The 16145-nt window shown below is 44.9% G+C and overlaps 1 protein-coding gene across 1 annotated transcript in view; it reads left to right on the forward strand.

Annotated features, from left to right (window-relative positions):
* LOC135393930 (uncharacterized) overlaps positions 1-16145 on the forward strand; it is a 34661-nt gene that overhangs the window by 6234 nt on the left and 12282 nt on the right. The gene's annotated exons all lie outside the window — the stretch shown is intronic.

The following is a 16145-nucleotide window of genomic DNA, read 5'->3' on the forward strand; positions in this document are numbered from 1 at the left end:
GCTGGTTACTGGCAGGCCTCATTTCTAACTTGCCTTCTTTGTTCCTTTTTTCAGGTAAAAAACCGTTCCTGAATGAAGATCCTGGAGCTGAAGGATAATAAAGCATAGCAGAACGGCATACCAAAACTCGTTTTTGTGTCTGCTCTGCCGCATACGCTGTGCATGACTCACGCTATACGTACGTTATCTGAAACAACACAAATGCAGTCGCAACCAGCGAAAACAGACACAACGAGCAATGATTTTTACAAATTTACAAGATTGTTGGACAGGGCCCATGCAGAAGCACACAACAGTCACAGTTACCACGGAAAGACGACAAACCACGACACAGTACAGACGACAAGGCACGACACAGTACGAACGACAAAATACAGACGACAAGCCACGACAAAATACAGGCGACAAGCCACGACAAAATACAGACGACAAGCCACGACAAAATACAGACGACAAGCCACGACAGACGACAGGGTCCCAAAATACGACAGCCTTGTCATCTGTCGTATTCCTCTTGTCGTATTTTTCGACTGGGCCACTTCTTCCTTTTGTCCTCTCTCCACCTGTACACGTCTGTACACCGCTAATAGATATAGTTGTTCCGCAGTGCTAACATGGAATTTAAAAAAAAAATCGTGCTCCGTTCGAGAAGCGGATCGTTCTCGCAACACCTGGTAGAAATTGTTCTAGTGTTTTATTATTTTTTTCATGCACGTTTCCCTTTTCGATAAGAAATAAAGAATTCCTAGTTGTGACTTGGTGACGTCAGTTGATTTACCAGGTTGGAGCAGCGACCTGACGATTAGCAGTGACACGCATGGAAGCAGAAATCCGGGACCCGTTTTTCACGTCACGCTCTCCTTATCGCATTCCCCCGGGCGGTATCCTATCGCGAGACCTACTTTTCGGCATAGATTGAGAAGTTCCGCGTCAGAGTTGGGTGCAGGTTGGGTCAGGTCAGGCAGTGTGAAAGGCACATCCTTTTCATTGGTATAAGAACGAAAACCGAAAGTTTCGAAAAACGTAAAATGTGCCCATCCAATGGTGGCAGCCACCACCTGCAGGGACCTCGCAATGGGCACATTTTACGTTGTTCGAAACTTCCGTTTTTCGTTCTTTTACCAATGAAAAGGATGTGACTTTCACACTTCCTGGGGGACTGGTGGCAGCCTGAAACAAAAGCTAAGATGTTACCAGTGGATAAAGATCTCTACGAAGCGCTTCGTTTCTTCTCACTGCTTTGTCGGTATGTTCGTCGAACTGGGGCTTCTCGTCAAGGGCGCACAGGCTACCCATGTGCTCTCCCACGGTTTGAATGAGCCTGACGGAACTGGGAGGCCATAGGGTAAACGTAAAGTGATGCTCTGGGGACACCACAACAAGCTCACGCAGTGTGGTCATTGATTTCTCCGTCAGCGGGACACCTGTAGCAAAGAAGAGGTTGAAAGTCGCGTGCTCGTGGGTGGGGCGCGCAAGGCCGCAGCCTCGTGCACCCTGCCTGACAAAAAAAAATCGCTGCGTGTCTCTCAGGCAAAAATAAAAGATTGTCTCACTTGGCGTCTAAAGTAGAGACATGACGCCACCTTTTCAAAAATAATCAAGGAAATCGAAGATGGCATTTTTGAGAAAATTGAGATGCAACATTGGCAATTTTCGCCTACTATGTGTGATTCTCAAGCTAATAACACAGAAATAACTGGGCTGAGAAAAATGAGCTCTATACAGCACGAAAGCTCTTTCAATGTCCTATCGAATGGCACTAAGCTCGATGTTCTCAGAGGTTCCATCATGAAGCAAATTGGTAACAAAGTTTGGCCTTTTTGAACGTTTACGCGAAGTTTGGCATTTTTTAACAGAAAATTTATGGCTCTCAGAGTTCTGTGGGTGACTGTCGACAGTGTCTATATTGCAGCCTATAATCACAAAAAAACCTCCAGTTCCTAGACATAAAATTAGCCGTGCTAGATCCCGTTAAAGTCGGTCCAGAAGAAAGCGTGCTCAAGCAGCCTCAGACTTTCCCCCTCTCCTACGCGGAAACTACTACACGTACGAGCATCGCACGTGGCGCGATTTGCGTCGTTTGAGATGTCTTCTAACATATATTTTTTCTGGGCGAATTAAAAAATACGACTTTCGCACGTTGTTCGATTTAAAATGAAACTACCCTATTGCTAAACCGAAGTATGTAGGAATGTTTCCGAAGTCGGGTCGTCACGGACACATTTACCTAAACCACACGCGAATGCGGCGGAATCACCGAAAATACTCAAACGTAGGCGTGCGTGAATATTAATTAACAAGTATGTAACAATTAACAAAATATCACCGTGGCAGGCTACCAGAACCGCTACTGGAAACACAAGAAAGAGGCAGAGTGCAGAAACAGTATACGGCGTACAAATTGTAAGATGCGCACTGAAACATATGCAGCTTCGAGAAAAGTGAGACCGAGCACAACATCAAACTTGTTTCATTTCGTGCCCCTGATCCTTTACAAATCGGCCACAAGACATGGTGTTCAGGTTTCACAGTATGTGCTGAGTGCACCGTGCACTTGAAAAAAAAAAGCAAAACTTCAAGGCAAAGTCCCTCTGGGGTGCATTGTTTTCATTTACTCAAATCTGGTTTAGAAAACTTCATTCAAAAACGGGAGCGCTTCCAATGGGTTCTGTTAACTGAATTCGTAATTCAATTTTCTTAATTGAAGTCGTAAACTAGCCCATCAGAGGAAGCATTTTTCTGCAATAATCTGGAAGCCTATCGCACTAGCATACAAATGCACTCAGAATCGCTGGGTTTTTCACAAGGTTTCTACACTAATTTGACAGTCGCAAATTCGTCATTTGATGAAGCGCGATCGCTGGTATTTAACTTTTTCCAATTGTTGGCTATGTTCGAATACCCTTCCTCCTGTGCGAAAAGAAAAGAAACCACGCCACAATCGCACGTATACCCTTCTCAGAGAGTCCGTCCTCAGCCACCACTCGCTGACAAAAACGGCGACAACACCCTCGATCGGAATAAAACGTGTGGTTCTTTCCACTTGGTCCTGATAAAGGGGGGGGGGGGGGCGAGAGTTCCGCAACCCCAAATTTCACCGACAATATACTTCGCAAAGCGATGCATCTTCGACTGTCAAATTTCTATACACAACTTGTGAAAAACCTTTGAGTTTGACTCGAATATTGTGGACAGTGTAAAACCCCGAGACTAGGGAACACGACCCTTCACCCTTCGTGTTCCCTAGTCTCGGGGTTTTACATTATGCATCATCTTCACCAGCTCGCTTGCTTCCTAGCCATTCATTCATTGTAACACTGTGCTATGGCGACAGGCTTCCAAATCCATGCAGAAAAATGCTGCCCTTCCTTGACTAATTCGCGAGTTCAATTAACAAAGTTAGCTTAGTTAATGCAAGATACGAATTCAAACAACCTCTTTCTGAGGCCAAAATCTGTACGAATGTATTTCAAGTATTTTTATTTTGATGATGATATTATGAACCGTCGAGGGGACAGTCCGGGAAGCGTAATACCAAAACACTACCAGTGCAACAGACCGTGCTTTCTCTACTCTTAGCGGATGGTAGGTGATGCTCTGGCAACCTACATTGGCATAGCGACGCCGAGACGCCACTGCCTTCCGAGTGGTTTGGAGGAAGGAATGCAGAAATCTCTCGTCAGCCTACCTTTCCTTCTGCGGCCGAACTTTTTATAAGCTGTGTTAAATTGCAGATGTTGGACGAGTGGTGCTTTCCAAGTGGACTGATTGTGTTAAGTCAGGACCTGTGATTCACGATTAAAAAAGGATACTTCTTGGTGTGGGAAGAGAGTGGTCAGCCAGTTTTAAAAGCTTGGCTCCTAAGGTAGGATACAAGCCATGCATAGGCCGTCGACGAAGGTACCCCTTTCATGTACATTATTTGAATTGAACTGTGAGAAAAATGCGTCGTGCGTTTGGCACGCTAGCAGAGCCAGCAGAGCTGCGAAGACTCCTGGTGCTTGTAGTGTGGCGATATCTATGGAACTGAGATGATAGCGACATTTCGGGAATCGTGAGTCATTTCTCGATATTATTGGCGTGAAATGCACATACGACCGTGATATCATTCAGGCAAACTGCTAGCGTAAATGTGGGGTACATGGGCAGGAAGACGGAATCAGAACGCAAAGGGGATCCTTTCTTTAGTTATGAAAATACTTTCATATCACACAAAGGGCACATATATGTTGCAGTTGAGAGTGGTGCACCATATAAAGGTGTCGCCTCTGGTCTGTCCGTGAAAAGCGCCGACGTATGCTTCAGTATTGCTCTACTAATTGCTGAGTACGTCTCAGGTACACTTTTGTGTACGACGCGCCCACTGCTGTCACACTGCTCGTCGCATATTTATAAGTATCGCAACCTGAAATTCGGTCAGCGAACAGGTTCAGTTTCCTAGAGATAGCACCCAATCTATTCGTATTTAAACAGAAAAAAAAATCATGTAAGCCTCCTTGGTTTCGGTGTTTATATTTTCCGAGGTATTACGAGATAGAGCAAGGATAAGTGACAAAGATAAGTTATCTTGTTATTTTATTATGTTGTAAGTCAATTCACTCTTGTGCTACTGTAATTTGGTTTGGCGTTCATTTTTATCATGCTTCGAGATGCCTCAAAAATAGTAAACACCGAAAACCGGAAGGCGGATGTTCGCGCTGACGTAACAGCAAAAATATAGTACATAAGAAGACCATAACAGTTCAGAAGCTCTAAGCCCGAAGCTGTGGACCATTGTTCGTCATTTTACGCCACCACGACGTCTTTTGATACGATGTCTGAGCTAATATCTTGCATGGTTCACAGTTGAACGTATCGTACGACAGGAAACCGAGCCGCGAAATTACAAATTATATGAAATTTTTGCCACTGGGTGCTCCGCTTTGTGTTTCTGATGTTATTGATGTAATCGTACGCACTAAATAAAAACGAAACAAAAACAAAACAGATACGAAAAGTGTCGCTGACGAGACATCAACTGGAAATGATAACTGCTTTCTTTACCTCCATCGATATATAAAACCAGTCGAAATGAAGTAGCGTCTCTGCGTGGCCATGGTAACGCAGGTTGCAGGACGATTAGCCATCGCCCGCTAAAGCTAGACACAGCGCGATCCGTTGTACAGGGTAGTGTTTTGGAATTACGCGTCCGGGAAGACCGGAAGTCGATTTTTTCCAGCTGCCACGGAGGCGTACAAGATGTGTGGAAAGCTTCAGCTCACAAAATGGCGTGATTTTCGAGTTACAGTATAAAAACAACACCTCTGAAGACATCCGGTTTCGTTTTCTTTTTTTTTTTCTCGCGAACTCTTTGCCCCAATGATCCCCAGCCGTGTATGTACGCCGGCCGTCACGAGGGCATGACGTCCCAAATGGACACAGTGGGGCGCAGGACTGCGACATTGCTGGGTAGGCAGAGAGGTGTTTGTTTCTGTGAGTGTACTGAACGGTAGGCTGCGTCGTGATACCTGTGTTTATATTGACACTACTCTGCATTTTACTCTGCGTAAAGTGTGACTGCTACTCAAAATTCATTATGATAGGCAAATGGGAGCACGCAACAACAAACTATCTTGCACACAGGCATGCGCGAGTCATGTGCGGCTTTGCTCTTATGCAGGTCACGCGAGAGCTCGCTGCGGCCTTTACTCAGGACCAACGGCGGCATAGAAAAAATCGATCGTAAATCGGGCGATACGATTCGTTCTGAAATATTTTGCACGGTACTTGTGAGCAGTGTTAGATATCATAAGACGGTGTTTCCCAGATACATGTTTTCGACCGGACTGTGACTTTAAATGCAGTTAATTCCTGGTGTTAACCACAGAAACCAATAGTGGCGGCCTATGAATTTCGAGTTCACGCAAACATTATAGACCGAAAATTACAAATATCTCGGCCTCTCTGTACAGAACACCTTTAAAGGGACAATGAAATATTTTTTTCTCGTTTTCATCACAAAGTAAACCTTTTTCCGAGTCTAGAACCAAAATTTTACCTTCGTCATGCGAGGAGTATTCTCGGGAGCGAGTTTAAACGGAGCGGTGAAGGGAGGACAGCTGGCGCCGCGCCGTGGCGAGCTGCCGAGCGGAGACACAGCGAGCAACTTGACGGGACCGCAGCCGGCTCGGCTACACGTCATCGTGACGTGTCGTGGTCCGGCCACGAGCATGCGCCGTAGGATCCCGCGTATGCATTCATCGCATGGAGGAAGGAAACACAGGAGCGGCCCCTCGAACTTTTTGCCATTGGGACGGGCGTGCCAGCTTCGCACTGCATTCTGGGATGCTCCTGTCTACCATGTGACCGCTCACGTGACCCCAAGAGCATGCGCAGGCCAGCTCCCAAAGCAGACGACAGGAGTCGTGGTTGCCTTGCAGCTTGCAGTTCAGATATCTGCATTGTGATGAACGCCGCGCGTCCAGCTTTATTTGTGTGTGTTCGGAGGTTTACTCTTGGTTTACCCTTTTACTACAAGACCGGTCAGGGTCTGCAGGACAAGCACGCAGGACTAGAAACATCATTCGCGGCAGCGATGTTTGTGTGACGACGTGGCCGCGTTTTATGTGTTTGTTGCTGAAGTGGTAAAGCATGCCAGTAATCAAATTTGTACAACGATGGAGGAAGTCAATTGAATCTGCAGCTGTGGCACAACGACAGCTTGGAAAGAAACGATTCAAGATGACTCTCTCACAGACAGGGGTACGAAACAACCCGTCAAGTACGTGCTTACGAAGGAAACGTTATTCCCGTGACAGAGCTGCTTTCTGTTGAACGACAGCCGCAACCGCGGTGAGAACACGTTAACAAAACGTTGTTTCCGCAGTGGTGCTCACATTTTAAGAGTAAGTAACTTTGGAAAGGCATAAAAGCACGAAAAGCAGCGCGAGGAACAAAGCGTTGCCAAACCGAAACTTTGGAGAGGATCACGTGGTGGACAGGAAGTAATGGCGGTTTTGACAGGAGCGACCGCCAGAGGGGTCCCACGGAAATCTGCTCGAAACGGCCGCTCCTGTGTTTCCTTCCTCCATGATTCATCGGGAATGGAAACCTCCATGACGGTAGCTTCCGCGCGATGGTCGCAGTCTATCGCAGTCCCGTAGCCGCATCCTGTGGTTTTCTTCGACATGCCGAGACGATGTTGGATAGTTGGTTGTCCTAATTTACGTCAATATTCGCCTAGCATCATGTCATATGTCATATGCTTCCCAGTGACGAGACGGACAGCTTTTGATGCCACGAAGCAATCGGACCGCAGGAATGGAGAGACGATGCGGTGCCATCGACTGCTCGTGTTTGTAGTGGACATTTGCATGATTGAATGCACGAAGGGTACGCTTAATCTCTTCAACGTACTGGATAACGAGCTCAGTGTCGTCTGAATCAAGGTGTAGCACCATCACAATACCTGTCCACACCGGGGAAAGAACATCCACCGAAACGGCGCAAAAGTGTGAGTATTTTTCGTTATTGGGACTAACAAAGGTCTCCCAATCTGTGTGGTTCAAATGCTATCACAGATTACAGATTGCGTAAATGGGTTAATTCTCTTCTGCGTGACTGTGAACCTTGGGGCTGCTTACGGCACAGAGAGAGTAAAAAAAAAAGACAAAATAGAAGTTAACGAATCTAGTCCCTAAACTCAGGCGGTGCACTGTTGATAAAAGTACACTTCGTTTAGCGTGATCTTAGAAACCGTACTTAAACAGAATATTTACGTAATATGTTGAACATACGTATCCGTTCTTTTCTCACTTATCTGCTTTCATGTTTACAGGTGACTTCCTCAGCAGAGCCTGAAACCGGTTAGGTAAGACAGCATGATCATTGCCCCACTATTCAGACCAGACAAATGGTGTGCACCCTCTTTCCAGAGTCCTCTTTGATGCAGTGTCTTGCCTACTATTCGTGCTCTGTATATTGTTCACACGTTCTTTTACCTTTTTTGTTATTTGATTATAGTTTGCTTTATCATGTGCAAAAATATGATATTGAGGGGGACATTTTCTTGTTTACACTTCTTATCTTATCGTCATTGCTCAGTCCCTATCGACAATGTGTCTAAGAGACCTCTCAAAATTTCCTGAGAGGTCTAAGAGGACCTTTCAAGAAACCTTGAAAGGTTTGGTAGGACCTTTCAGGCAGAACAGAGGGATCTGAGAGGACCTTTTAGAGAAAATCTGGACGACGTTGTAGAATCATTCATGTAGCCCTGAGGGATCTGGAGGGACCTCTCAGACACTTTTTCGACAGTGCGTCGCGCAACACTTCCCAGAGCAAGTTGCTACATGTTTTCCGCGCCGCGGGACATGCTACCTCGTCCGCTTTGTGAGGCAAGATAGACCAAGGGAAAGGGGTAAAGAAAGGTGTTAACGCTGGTGACGGACCCGATGTCCCTGGCTATCTGCCAAACTCAAAAATAAGATTCAGGAATACGGCATTTGGATAACACACAGACAGTTTACTAACACTCTGGTATGATACATACAATGAAATACAATAAAGATATACCTAGCAATTTGGGTGATGAAGGGCCGAATGAGCTAAAGCGAGGATCCAACAGACTAACGACGTATGGTGATGAACGTCGTACAATGAAAGAACTCAGAACAGCACGTGGCGCGCGCTTATAAGCATGTAGCGGCGCCACTGCTGGCTTATGACGATGACGGTGAGGCCGAATTGAACAGTTTGGCTCTCACACGCCCACCTCTAACGAAAAAATGAAATGTCCTCATTTCGTTATTACACTGAAGAAAAATGAAACGTTACAATAGCGTTAATGCAGAAGTTGAACATCGAAGCTGTTCTGAAACAGGATAAAAAAAAACAAAAGAGAACATGATTCATGCCAGGGCCCTTGGCAGAAGCATGCAGCATCTTTTGTCCTGAAATGCAGAACAACCTAGATGTAAGAGAGTTTGATAATCCACCCTCAAACGAAGTAGTAGAATCTCCTGATTCTAAACACATTGTGAATTTGATAACATTGAAGAAGAAAGTTCGTAGTTCAAAGTTCGTAGTACATGATATAGCACAGCATAGCATGAGTAGCATTGTGACATGCAGTACATACACAGTACATGCAGTGATACGAAAATGAAGAGAACTAGTGTGAAGTAGTGACTAAATTCGAAACACTAAATTCGAAACACTAAATTCGAAATGCAGAAAGTTGATCTGAAGAGGTCAGTAGAAGGGAAATGCTAAACAGCAACAATGTAAGCGTGTGTTTGAGTGTGGCTGTGTGCGTGAGTAACTAAGAAATGTGGAAGTAACCCAAAGCGAAAAGCACAAAAATGACCGCAAAAATTCATATTGCAGACACTGGATACATTTAAAGCAATGTAGTACAAAGTCATTTATGGACCAGAGCGTCCCCTGTCCATGAATGAACGACATTCACCAAGGCGTCCCTATGGAATGTGTGTACTTTGAAACAGTCAAACAAGGTCGTACGCATGTAATGGTACCCTTTGTTTGGTGACGCGTCCATACCTTGTCGTGTAAGGTGGACTAAGTGTTTCTTCGGATTCTGAAGAACTGTCTTGATTAACAGAGACATTCTCGTCACTGTCTGCATGATGAAACGTAATGTTAGGATCCCAATCTGGCTGATCCTTGAACAGTTTCATTTGTGAAACATGAACTGTTTTTGTTATTCCTTCATCCAGACTTTGAACAGTACAAATGTCATGGGGATGAGTGGAAATAACTTTGAATACCTTGTCCTTGTACTGCTGGCTTATGACGATGACGGTGAGGCCGAATTGAACAGTTTGGCTCTCACAGCTTTGAAAAATAGTTCGCAAGATTTCACATGTTTGTGCATTATTCCTCCAAGGAACACGTGCCGTGATAAGGTTGTAAGGATGTATTGCACTGCACGTAAGTGGAAACGTTTCGGCCAGTCGCCAGCGCTTCAATCAGTCTGTTTTAAAACGTTGAAGTGTGAGGACGTCGGCCGCGGATGTCAAGGAATTTGCGTTTTGTCTTCGAGATTCCAACTGTTTTTGAGGTATGTAGAGGATGTGTCAAATATGCTTTTGTCAGTGACAGGCATTCCTGTTCACTTTACGCTTTTACCACTGTTCGCAGACACGCATTATGAGCGCCGATAGGAAGATCACCAACCACGTTAGGTTACCAACGGCGCTTTGTGCCAAACGGTATGTTATATATTTCGATGCCTACACACTGACTTACACTAACATTTTGAAATTGTATTTCTTACAGATGAATCTTGTACGAATCTACAGGTGGTGAGAACCCAAGGTGGTGAGAACCCAATCTCGCCAGTTAGATGACGTCTTACGCAAGCAAGGGAAACTAGACGGTGCATCGCGAGTCCCCAAATATACGTAAAACAGACGAACTTGATCACCGAGAAGCAGAGTTCCTCAAGAATATTTTTCATCGCCGCTGTACGGACATTGCGAATATGTGTACATTGAGCTCACGCTTTCTGCAAAACGACAGTATGTGCTGATGATGACTGTATGCTTTCGTAGACATGTAAGTACTAAATCTAGTTTCCTTTGCTGCTATTTACCGTTTCGTGTAGTTCCTTGCGAGCGATCCTTGAACAAATATTAGATATTCACAATTCTGCAAGACATTTGAAATAACTGTTAGATAATCTGATAGCAGTGTGCATGCCTTGAGTGTACATGTACAATCGAAGGAACTCAATATATGTGAAGTTTTGTGACATGTACTTGTCTCTATCTATCTCTCGTGTATCAGTGCACCGTATGATTGTACCGCTACAACGACAGGTGCAGCGTAGACGGCGAAATCGAATATTGATGTTCCCATGTCAGATCTGGGCATTAGCTTCTGAGAGATCCTGAGAGGTCCTGTCAATCTGATAGGTCCTCTCAGCCTGAGAGGTCAGCCTGAGAGGCCCTTTCAGGCTGAGAGGACCTCTCAGTCCCATAACACATTAGACCTGAGGGCTCTTTTCACTAGGGGTTGGATTACATCATTTGCATTCACCGGAACTGGAGTTGTATACTGTGTTATTTTCTTCTCTTAAACCAGGGCAGCCCATGTGTATAGCAGCTGAAGTCTTTCACCAGGGTAACATGCCAGAACAACTCCAGCAAGTGCTCTGCAGGTCACCTCTAAATTAAAGGAACCTACGTTTGATGCACTATGTCGTCGTGACATTTTGTTCCTGCTACAACACTGAGCTTTCTTTCACATTACCAAAAAATAACCCTACCAACCATTATCATAATAGTGGTGTACTGCTGTGTTCAACCAGTTCAACTTGCTGTGGGCATCCTTCAAGGCTGTGCAGCTACTTCAGCACTTATTTGCTGGTACCACTGTGTTTCTATTAAAAATAAAAATTATACATGTATAGCATATAATGTGTATATGTAGATGTTAGGCCTTAGTTATTGTACTATTTGAGCTAAATGTCGACATTCAGCTGTTTGAGCCTGATGCCCTCGTCCTTGACGCACATACAAGAGCGCCCACACCCTCGGAGGAGCCTGCACAGCTGAGGACTCGGTGCCGGTGGCAAATGGAACAGTTCTTTCACAAAGAAAGCAAATTTCCGTCAGAAGACCAACAAGCAGTTTACTTGAAATAGTACCAATTGCTTGTCGTTTTTTTTATTGCCAAATGTTGGGTATGCTACGTGACTACTGGGGGTTTTTGCTTCTTTCCAGTTACCTCAACTGTTGACTTCAAGCTTATGTAACACAATAATAAAAGATGGCAATGAAGCAGGCGAATTGGTGTCGTTAGATTGTGTCCCTCAGTCTTAGTGTTATGGATGTATTACACAGTATTCGAAACCGGTTGAACAATAAATTTGTTAAACGACAAACAGCTTTCAGAAATAAATACGATGTGCAGAATACTCTTACACAATACGCTGCAATTGAGTTTCTGTAGGCGTGGTGGTTGGCAATGCTAAGTGTTCAGATTTACGGCGTGCTCAACATTGAATACAGAATACGTGACATGCTCATAAATAAATTCTTGCATGAAACATATTCTTAGGCAAACAAGTCCTTCGACGGAAGGAAATACAGCCATCCGTAGAACAATAAATGCAGAGTAAATCAGATTCGCCTGAAGGCGCAAAGCTGCTTTGAATAATAACAGGAATGATGACGAAGAGCTTGAGTTGAAACAAAGTAACACAAAACATTAGACCACCCTGTCTTTTACGATAATTCGTGCAAACAAATCGAGCAACAAAGGGGGCATCTTCCAAATATCACAGTCGCACTTCACAATGCACTTGCTTTGTTGGAGATTGCCAAAACGTAAACGTAACTGCAACTGACGGAAATATAACTGCAACGCCAAGCAACCACCAGACACTTTCCATTGGTGACGGCGATACAACCAATACACATTGCGGTGAATCGCTACAGCCCCACGTAACTCGTCAGCAAAACTCTAAACGCCACGGAGGTGCTTGAGGTCCTTGTTGTGAACGGCCGCAAAGCAGAGGACGAATACATTCGATGAAAAAGTACAGCTCACGTGTCATACTTGCCAGCTCAAGCGTAACAAAGGATTCACACGCAAAAAGCTGTCCATTATAGCGTGTTATCCGAACGCCTCCAACCAAGAAAACGTAATGCTTCAACTTCAACCCTCAGACGCGACGAGAGACCTTGTGATCTTCTATGCGCGACTGGAAGTAGTGATGGGCGATACTATCGAAACATTCGATACTATCGACAGTACAACTATCGAGTGAAAAAGGATTTCGATAGAATCGCAATAGTTTTCGTGTACTATCATAGTATCAATAGTATCAGGACATGCACTTCACCCATAGCTTCACGTCGCTTGAGTCAAGCTTTCGCTCCTGCAAACTATCAGTACGTTATTCACTCCGATCAATTTAAAATTTTAGCTTCTTGCTTTTGAAAACCAAACTTTCTGCGAAATTTGCTCCTGCAAACGACCAATAGTTTGTGCACTAAAACTTAAACATTTTAGCGTGTTTCTTTTGAAGACGAAACATTTTGAATTCGCGTATCGCTCCTTCAAATGTCAATAGTTTACTCAATCCGAAATTAGACTTCCGTTTTGCTCCTGCAAACTATCAACAGTTTCTTAACTCCGAATTTAAAATTTGAGCAGGTTTCGTTTCAAAGCAAAACTTCGCGTTTCGCCTCTGCATACTATCCATAGTTTATTCACTCCGGATTTATAAATTCAGCAGGCTTCTTTTGAAAGTGAAACCTTCTGAATTGGGGTCTCGCTACTGCAAACTATCAATACTTCGCTCACCGCTAACTTCAAATGTTAACATGTTTCTTTTGAAAACGAAGCCTTCTGAATTCGCTTTTCGCTCCAGGAAACTATCAATAGTTTGCGCACATCAAATTTAAATCATCATTTGATGCCAATACACTCTTTCAAATTTAAAATTTGCGCAGGTTTCATTTGAAACGAAACCTGGATTCTCCTTTTGCTCCTGCAAATTCTCAATAGTTTGCTACGAATTGAAAAATTTACTCATGATTCATTTTGTTCCTTATAAAAACGAAACCGTCTGAATTTGCATTTCGCTCATGCGAACTGTGGATAGTTTAGTAACTCACAATTTGAGAGTTGAACACATTTCCATCGGAAATAAAACCTCCTGAATTCTCGTTTTTCGCATGCAGCTCGACGATGGCGTTTCGCTCTTGATTAGTTGTTACCTCTCAGAAAAAAGAGGAAAGAAATCATAATGGGTAACAAATTGTGAAGTTCATAAAATACCAGAGTATATACATTTGCGCTTTTTTAAGTGTGCATTTCTTGGGACAAATTAAAGTGACAGTAACTTAAACTACTGATAGCTTGACGGCGTATGCGACTGCTCTGATTAATGTTAACCATACGCATGGCGCACAACAATCCACAAAATCTCCTTTTCTATTTCCCGATTGTTCTGGTTTCCGACTACTTTTCGGAACTGTTTTATGTAGTCTTTTTTTTTTCATGCTAGCGGTCCGAAACTATTTCAAAAATATCAACTACTGTGCGACTATAAGTAAAGGTATTTTGGCGAAGACACCAATGAAGAATGTCGAAGTCACAAAGGTATGCTTGAGAATGGAAGACGAGGAGCTTTCAGGCAGAGACTGACTGCCCTTCTTCAGGTGAAGAAGGGCAGTCTCTGCCTGAAAGGTCGTAATAAATCTCTAAATTTTGGATGCTTCCTACGTGGTATTTCATTAGATTGATAACACAATTGGGAGCAGTGACTTTTACATTTTTGTAGCAAGCGGGTTTGGCCCGTGTCCAGTTTACTATCGATAGCTCAACATATCGATAGTTCTGAGCAAAACTATCGATAGTCAAATGAGTAATCGTCAGAACCATCGATAGTACTATCGATAGTGTTTGGATGACTATCGCCCATCACTAACTGGAAGGCATGGGCGAGAGCCACAGCGGGTTCGCAGCATTACTTGCCATTGCGCAACACCGGTGACGTAAGGGGGCACAGAAGTGCGCGGGAGAGGAGGAACGCGGAAGAAACACTTCCAGCGCGCGCTCCTGGCAGAGTGGGGCGATAAACGAAAAACGATAGTGAAGTGCAAAAGGCAGTTGTCCAGCATTTTGCGGACAAAACTTGGGACTATTTCTTCAAGGGTATAAGAATGCTGGTTGAAAGGTGTCAAAAGTGCATCGAAGTTAAGGGTGACTATGTCGAAAAGTGATACAGTTGTTTCGTCTGTATGACTATTACAAGTAGGTCGGGCCGGAAACTTATGGAACCACCCTCGTACGAACGCGCACTCGTATGTGCTGCGCATTCAATCGGGCATCAGCCTGTGAATCTCGGAAGAGCGAAACCTCCACGCGCGACCGGAAGCCGCCTTCAGCAACAGAAGGAACGAATTTTCTTGAGCGCCGTGACGACGGGGAACAGACGCGCAGGCGCCGGTTACATTACTTCCTCGCAGCGCGTAAGGAAGGCAAAAGCAAGAGAATGGTTTTTCGAGGATGCAACCATCTCTTGACGGGAGCGAACGTAACTACGAGGGGTGTTCAAGTCAAACCGGGACTTTCTGACTCCTGAGTGTACAAATGGCTCGCGCTACTTCTTTTTCGTCATTTTCACACGCGACAGGCCTCTGCGTTCGTCACGTGGTGGTCCAAAGTTTATGCAAAACAGAAGACACGTCCTGGACAAGATGGCCGACAACGAGGTGAGCGCGCACATCGAACAGCGAATCGTCATTAAATGTAGGAAAGGATGACTCCAATGGAGAACAAGTGTTTAATCCAACACGAACGAGCAACTGTACACGAGCTGGAGCTCTGACGATTAACGAAGCTGTACGCAGGTGGGGTCAGGTGATCCTTATCCTCTTCGCAATTTCTTATATTCCCGCGGCGGAGATATGGCGAGCATCTGGCAAGATCTGCAGTTTGTGCAGAAGCTGTACTGGTCGCCGTAGGACAGATCCACTAGGGAGCATGACTTTACATGCACGGATGACGCCGTCACGACCTGGCTGAATCTCTGTGACGCGTGCAAGAGTTCACAAGGCTCTACTAAGAGGTTTAGAAGAAAGGACTACCAATTCGCCCACCTGGAATGGCACGGTGGAACTGTACTGGAAGCGATGGGCAGACGGTAGCTCGGAGATCTATTCGCGAGCCCATCTGCGCCAAAATTCGTCGAGCAAGGTTTGTCGAAGCTGCATCCTTTCAAGGAGCGAGGAGCGCGTATCATTGGCCACGCTGCCTGTGTCTGAACAGTCCAGTAGAACAGTTAATCGTTTTCCGACAAGAAAGTGGGAGGGACACAGAGGAGAAAAATCCCTGGGGTCGTCGGATATGTACGTTAGAGGCCTAGAGTTGATTATGGCTTCGATTTCGGTGAGGACGGTGGTAATCTGCTCGAAGGATAGGCACGTTCGACCGAGCGACTTGCGCAAAGCGTCCTTCACCAACCTCACGAGGCGCTCCCAGAACCCGCCCCACCAGGGTGCGCGTTCAGCAATAAAGATCCATTGAATGTGATGGTCGACACAGTAGCTTTGGAGGGGCGCAGCGTCAACGAGGCGGTGAGGCTCTGCAATGTCTTGTGAAGCCCATTTGAATGTTCAGAAGTTGTCCGA

The sequence above is a fragment of the Ornithodoros turicata genome, chromosome 1, assembly GCF_037126465.1.
Source record: "Ornithodoros turicata isolate Travis chromosome 1, ASM3712646v1, whole genome shotgun sequence".
Lineage (NCBI taxonomy): Eukaryota > Metazoa > Arthropoda > Arachnida > Ixodida > Argasidae > Ornithodoros > Ornithodoros turicata.